Here is a 6,243-nt window from a genome sequence, read left to right on the forward strand (position 1 = left end):
AGGTGTTTGTGGTAGATAGTGCTGGGGAGAAGCCGGCTGTCTTGGTATATGTAGGTACCAATGACGTAGGAAAATGTGGGAGAGAGGTTCTGGAAGTCAAGTTTAGGCTCTTAGGTAGAAAGCTCAAATCCAGATCCTCTAGTGTAGCATTCTCTGAAATGCTACCCGTTCCACGCGCAGGGCCCAAGAGAAAGACAGAGCTCCAGAATCTCAATGCGTGGATGATACGATGGTGCAAGGAGGAGGGATTTAGATTTGTTAGGAACTGGGCAACATTCTGGGGAAGGGAGAGCCTATTCCGAAAGGATGGGCTCCACCTTGACCGGGATGGGTCCAGGCTGCTGGCATCGGCATTTAAAAAAGAAATTGAGCCGCTTTTAAACTAGAAACGAGGGGAAGGCCAACAGTCGCACAACAGCGTATGATTCGCAATGAGGTATCTTGTAAAGATATTGCCCAAACAGGGAGGATGGGGGTTCCTGATGGTGAGGTTGCAAAGGCGACCGTAATAGATTTGTCTGTAAACTGAAATAATAAAAATCAGGCAGAAGATAGTAAATTAATACTGTCAAGTAATCAACATAATGTGACTAGGAATAACTTGAAGTGTCTTTATGCAAATGCTAGGAGCCTAAGACATAAGATGGGAGAATTGGAATATATTGCACTAAATGAAAAAATAGATATAATAGGCATCTCCGAGACCTGGTGGAAGGAGGATAACCAGTGGGACACTGTCATACCGGGATACAAATTGTATCGCAGTGATAGAGTGGACCGGATTGGGGGAGGAGCAGCATTGTATATTAACGAGGGCATTGAATCAAATAGACTAAAAATTTTATAGGAAACAAACGACCTTTTGGAATCATTATGGATCGAAATTCCATGTGTCAAGGGGAAAAGGATGTGTTTGTTTCCCCAATTTTTTCCCCTGATGCAGCCGAATGCTGACGAAACAGGATCTCCCTGTCGGGATATTGTGAGGATGCAGGATTTAGAAGTATGAATATAGCAATTTTTACCTGCTGAAGATTGAGGAAGATTTTCTAACGTGGAGTTGTCATCCAAGATAAGTAACACTTTGATTGTTACAGTTTATATGTTCAATTGTGCCTTCATTTATGAGGTTGTTGAAGGTAAATGGACAGTAATTCATGAAGTGATTTGATGTGGAGTTTTTTTGGAGACCTATGATTGAAAAGGCACTCATTCTTATTATAAGGCATGATTTCAATTACCCCAATATAGATGGGGTTAATGTAGCATCGGGGCACGCCAAGGAGGTAAAATTCCTTGATGAAATCAAGGACTGCTTCATGGAGCAGCTAGTACAAGAGCCGACGAGAGAAGGAAAAATTCTAGATCTAGTCATTTGTGGAGCACATGATCTGGTACAGGAGGTAACGGTGCGGGGGCCGCTTGATAACAGTGATCATAATATGATCAGCTTTGAAATCTGCTTTCAAAAAAGTAGACAACGGAAGTCAAATATGTTGGTGCTTAACTTCAAAAATGGGAGCTATGATAAAATGAGGAGAATGGTAAAAAAATAACTTAGAGGAGCGAAGGATAGGGTAAAAAAACCTACAACAGGCGTGGATGCTGTTCAAAAACACCGTCCTGGAGACCCAGGCCAAATATATTCCATGTATCAGTAAAGGAGGGCAGAAGACCAAACGACAACCAGCATGGTTAAAAAGAGAGGTGAAGGAGGCTATTGGAACAAAAAGAGAATCCTTCCGAAAATGGAAGAAAGAACCGACTGAAGATAATAAAAAGTGGCATAAGGAATGTCAAATCAGATGCAAAGCGCTGATAAGAAAGGCTAAGAAGGACTTTGAAAGGAACATAGCAGTAGAGGCAAAAACACATAGTAAAAGTTTTTTCAGGTATATAAAAAGCAGAAAACTGGCAAAAGAATCAGTTGGGCCACTGGATGACCGGGGAGTAAAAGGGGCACTCAGGGAAGATAAAGAGTGGAAAGATTAAATGAGTTCTTTGCCTCGGTCTTCACCGAGGAAGATTTGGTTGGGATACCGGTGCCGGACAGGGTATTTGAGGCTGATGAGTCGGAGAAACTTCTTGAAATCTCTGTAAACCTGGAGGATGTAATGGGGCAGTTCTGCAAACTAAAGAGTAGCAAATCTCCTGGGCCAGATGGCATTCATCCCAGGGTACTGATGAAACTAAAAAATGAGCTTGCGGAGCTACTGTTGTTGATATGTAATTTATCCTTAAAATCGAGCGTGGTACCAGAACATTGGAGGGTCGCTAATGTAACACCGATTTTTAAGAAAGGTTCCAGGGGAGATCCAGGGAATTATAGACCGGTGAGTCTGATGTCGGTGCCGGGCAAAATTGTAGAGACTATCATTAAGAACGAAATAACAGAGCACATTCTAAAGCATGGACTGATGAGACAAAGTCAGCATGGATTTAGTGAAGGGAAGTCTTGCCTCACCAATCTACTGCATTTCTTTGAAGGGGTAAACAAACACGTCAACAAAGGTGAGCCGGTGGATACTGTGTATCTGGATTTTCAGAAAGCGTTTGACAAAGTCCCTCATGAAAGGCTCCAGAGGAAATTAGAGAGTCATGGGATCGGAGGTAGTGTATTGTTATGGATTAAAAACTGGTTGAAAGATAGGAAACAGAGAGTAGGGTTAAATGGTCACTATTCGCAATGGAGAAGGATAGTTCGTTGGGTCCCTCAGGGATCTGTGTTGCGACCGTTGCTTTTTAACATTTTCATAAATGACCTGGAGGTAGGGGTAACTAGCGAGGTTATCAAATTTGCTGATGACACAAAGTTGTTTAAGGTCGTCAAATCGCGGGAAGAGTTGCAAGAAGATATTGTGAGACTAGGAGACTGGGCGTCTAAATGGCAGATGACGTTCAATGTGAGCAAGTGCAAAGTGATGCTGGTGGGAAAGAGGAACCCAAACTATAGCTAGGTCATGCAAGGTTCAACGTTAGGAGTCACGGAATGAGAAAAGGACCTGGGAGTCATCATTGATGATACGTTGAAATCTTCTGCTCAGTGTGCTGATGCGGCTAAGAAAGCAAATAGAATGTTAGGTATTATTAGGAAAGGGATGGTAAACAAAAGTGAGGATATTATAATGCCACTGTATCGGTCCATGGTGCGACTGCACCTAGAGTATTGTGTTCAATTCTGGTCGCCGCACCTCAAAAAAGATATAGTGGAATTAGAAAAGGTGCAGAGAAGGGCGACAAAGATGATAAAGGGGATGGGATGACTTTCCTATGAGGAAAGGCTAAAGCGACTGGGGCTCTTCAGCTTGGAGAAAAGTCGGCTGAGGGGTGATATGATAGAGGTATATAAAATAATGAGTAGAGTGGAAAAGACAGATAAGGAGCGTCTGTTTACACTTTCCAAAAATACTAGGACAAGGGGGCATGCGATGAAGCTGGAGTGCAGTAAGTTTAAAACAAATAAGAGAAAATTTTTCTTTACTCAGCGCGTAATTCGAATCTGGAATTCATTGCCAGAGAATGTGGTTAAGGCGGTTAGCTTAGCAGAGTTTAGGAAAGGTTTGGATGGCTTCCTGAAGGAAAAGGCCATAGAATGTTATTAAATGGACGTAGGGGAAAATCCACTATTCCTGGGACAAGCAGTAGAAAATGCTTTGCTTCGTGGAGCTTGTCGGGTGATTGTGACCTGGATTGGCCACTGTCGGAGACAGGGTTCTGGGCTAGATGGACCTTTGGTCTGACGCAGTGTGGCGATGCTTATGTCTTATGGATACTGAAAGTGAAGGTTTGCATGGTGCAAAGTCCGTGGGTATAAAATACCTATTGATTTTGCAGCTATCTGGGCAGTATATTCAGCTGAGGTCCAAAAGGTGAAAAATCATAGTTCATTCATATTTGGCTTCATGAACTTTTGATACCACAGTAAATCATTATTCAATAAGGTAGTAGATATGTGAATATTTGTTAGCAAAACGTTGCTAATCATTGTGTACTTTGGATTAGGATACTTGTAACTAATGAGTTAGATAATTGTTCATTCATACCAAAGGTGAAGGAAATCTGAACAATGATTTTTTTTCATAGTGTTTTATTTACATCTAAATTAAAAGATAGTACCCAGCACGTCCACCTTTACACTACTGTCAGTATTTTTTTAGTGGTTGCATATCAGTTTGGGGCAGCTAGACAATGCATGCAGAGAAGTAAAGTACAACAGATGAAATTAAAGTAATTATTTTCTTTATTTATTATCAACAAAAAGCAGAAGAAGCCCCAAGCACACCAACAGAGACAACAACAAAAAAATTGAGGTTGACCAATTGAGTACCAACACAAGGGTACTTGTTTATTTACATGTAATAAAAGAAAACTCTTGACATCTAAAACACAATAGACTCAACACAGTCCTGTGTTTTGGCACATCAAGCGCCTGCCTCAGGAGTCAAAGTAATTCACGTGTGTTGATAACACGTGACTAACAATCTATGGATCCAAAATACGGAAACAACTGTAGCACCGTCAGTGTACAACAGTGCAAATCAATTATCAAGTGGTAGTATTTTGGAATCATTGATTGTTACTCCCGTGTTATCAACACACCTGAATTACTTTGACTTCTGAGGCAGGCACTTGATGTGCCAAAACACAGGACTGTGTTGAGTCTATTGTGCTTAAATGTCAAGAGTTTCTTCATTTATTACCATAGAATATTTCACAGTATGGTGGTTATTTTAGAAGCACTATTCCTGTTTTGGACACCTGAAAACTGGCATCTAGACATCTGTATTGCATGGATGTTCAAATCTCAATTTTATAAAGGCAGGATATGGAGGTCTAAAACTGCGTGACCTGAGCATGCTTTCAGTTGGGCTAGGGAGGGACCAAAATATGGATGTCCAACCCACAGAAGGGGAAGGGACCTTTAAAAAGATGGACATTGCTATTTAGACCTGGTACTTGGCACAACCAGGTTACAGAAAGGTGCTCCGATTGAGCAGTTCACTACTGGAGGGATTAAGAGAAGTTACAGTAACTGTTTTTCTGTCCCTGGAGGGCTCACAATTTAAAAAAAGAAAAGAAAATTATAAACAGCCATGGTGGGATTTGAACCTGTGACTTGTGCTTCTCTCCCACATGCTCAAACCATTAGGTTATTCCTCCACACAGAGGTCCCTGTGACAGTGCTGTACTATGGACGTTCCTATGGTACCACGAAGACATCCATGGCCCTTGTTTGCCATGGTCATAGTTTAGATGTTTCAGTGGTCCTTTTCCCAAGCTGCAGGAAAAAGAGCCCTGTGCTAGCATCGAGGGCCATTTTTCCCACGTGCCAGGGCCCTTTTTATCGCAGCGGGTAAAAAAAGCCCCCAGCATACATGGCCATGTGGTGAGAGAAATCTTACCGCGTGGCCATGTGGCAGGGAGCCCATACTGCCACCCATTGAGGTGGCGATAAGGGCTCTTGTGCTAACCCAGCAGTAACTGGGCAGGTGTGCAGCGATGCCCGATTACCACTGGGTTATTGTCACACAAGCCATTTCCAGGGGTTTTCTTTTTCCCCTGGAAATGGTGCGTGCTCAGGGCAGGACTACCACTGGCAGCGGCGGTAGATCCGGAAGAGTGAGCGGTAAGCCCGCGTTGGGCTTACTGCCACTCTGTAAAAGGGCCCCTCAGTTTGTGAAATGGATGTTCAAGCTGGACAAAGAATAAATGTATTATTAGGAAAGGAATGAAAAACAAAAATGAGGACGTTATAATGCCTTTGTATCGCTCCATGGTGTGACTGCACCTCGAATATTGTGTTCAATTCTGGTCACCGCATCTCAAAAAATATATAGTGCAATTAGAAAAGGTACAGAGAAGGGCGATGAAAATGATAAAGGGGATGGGACGTCTTCCCTATGAGGAAAGGCTAAAGCGGCTAGGGCTCTTCAGCTTGGAGAAAAGGTGGCTGAGGGGAGATATGATAGAGGTCTATAAAATAATGAGTGGAGTTGAACGGGTAGATGTGAAGCGTCTGTTTACGCTTTCCAAAAATACTAGGCTTAGGAGGCATGCGATGAAGCTACAATGTAGTAAATTTAAAGCGAATCGGAGAAAAGTTTTCTTCACTCAACGTGTAATTAAACTCTGGAATTCGTTGCCAGAGAATGCGGTGAAGGCGGTTAGCTTAGCGGAGTTTTAAAAAGGTTTGGACGGCTTCCTAAAGGAAAAGTCCATAGACCGTTATTAAATGGACTTGGG

The sequence above is a fragment of the Microcaecilia unicolor genome, chromosome 2 (assembly GCF_901765095.1).
Source record: "Microcaecilia unicolor chromosome 2, aMicUni1.1, whole genome shotgun sequence".
Classification (NCBI taxonomy): Eukaryota; Metazoa; Chordata; class Amphibia; order Gymnophiona; family Siphonopidae; genus Microcaecilia; species Microcaecilia unicolor.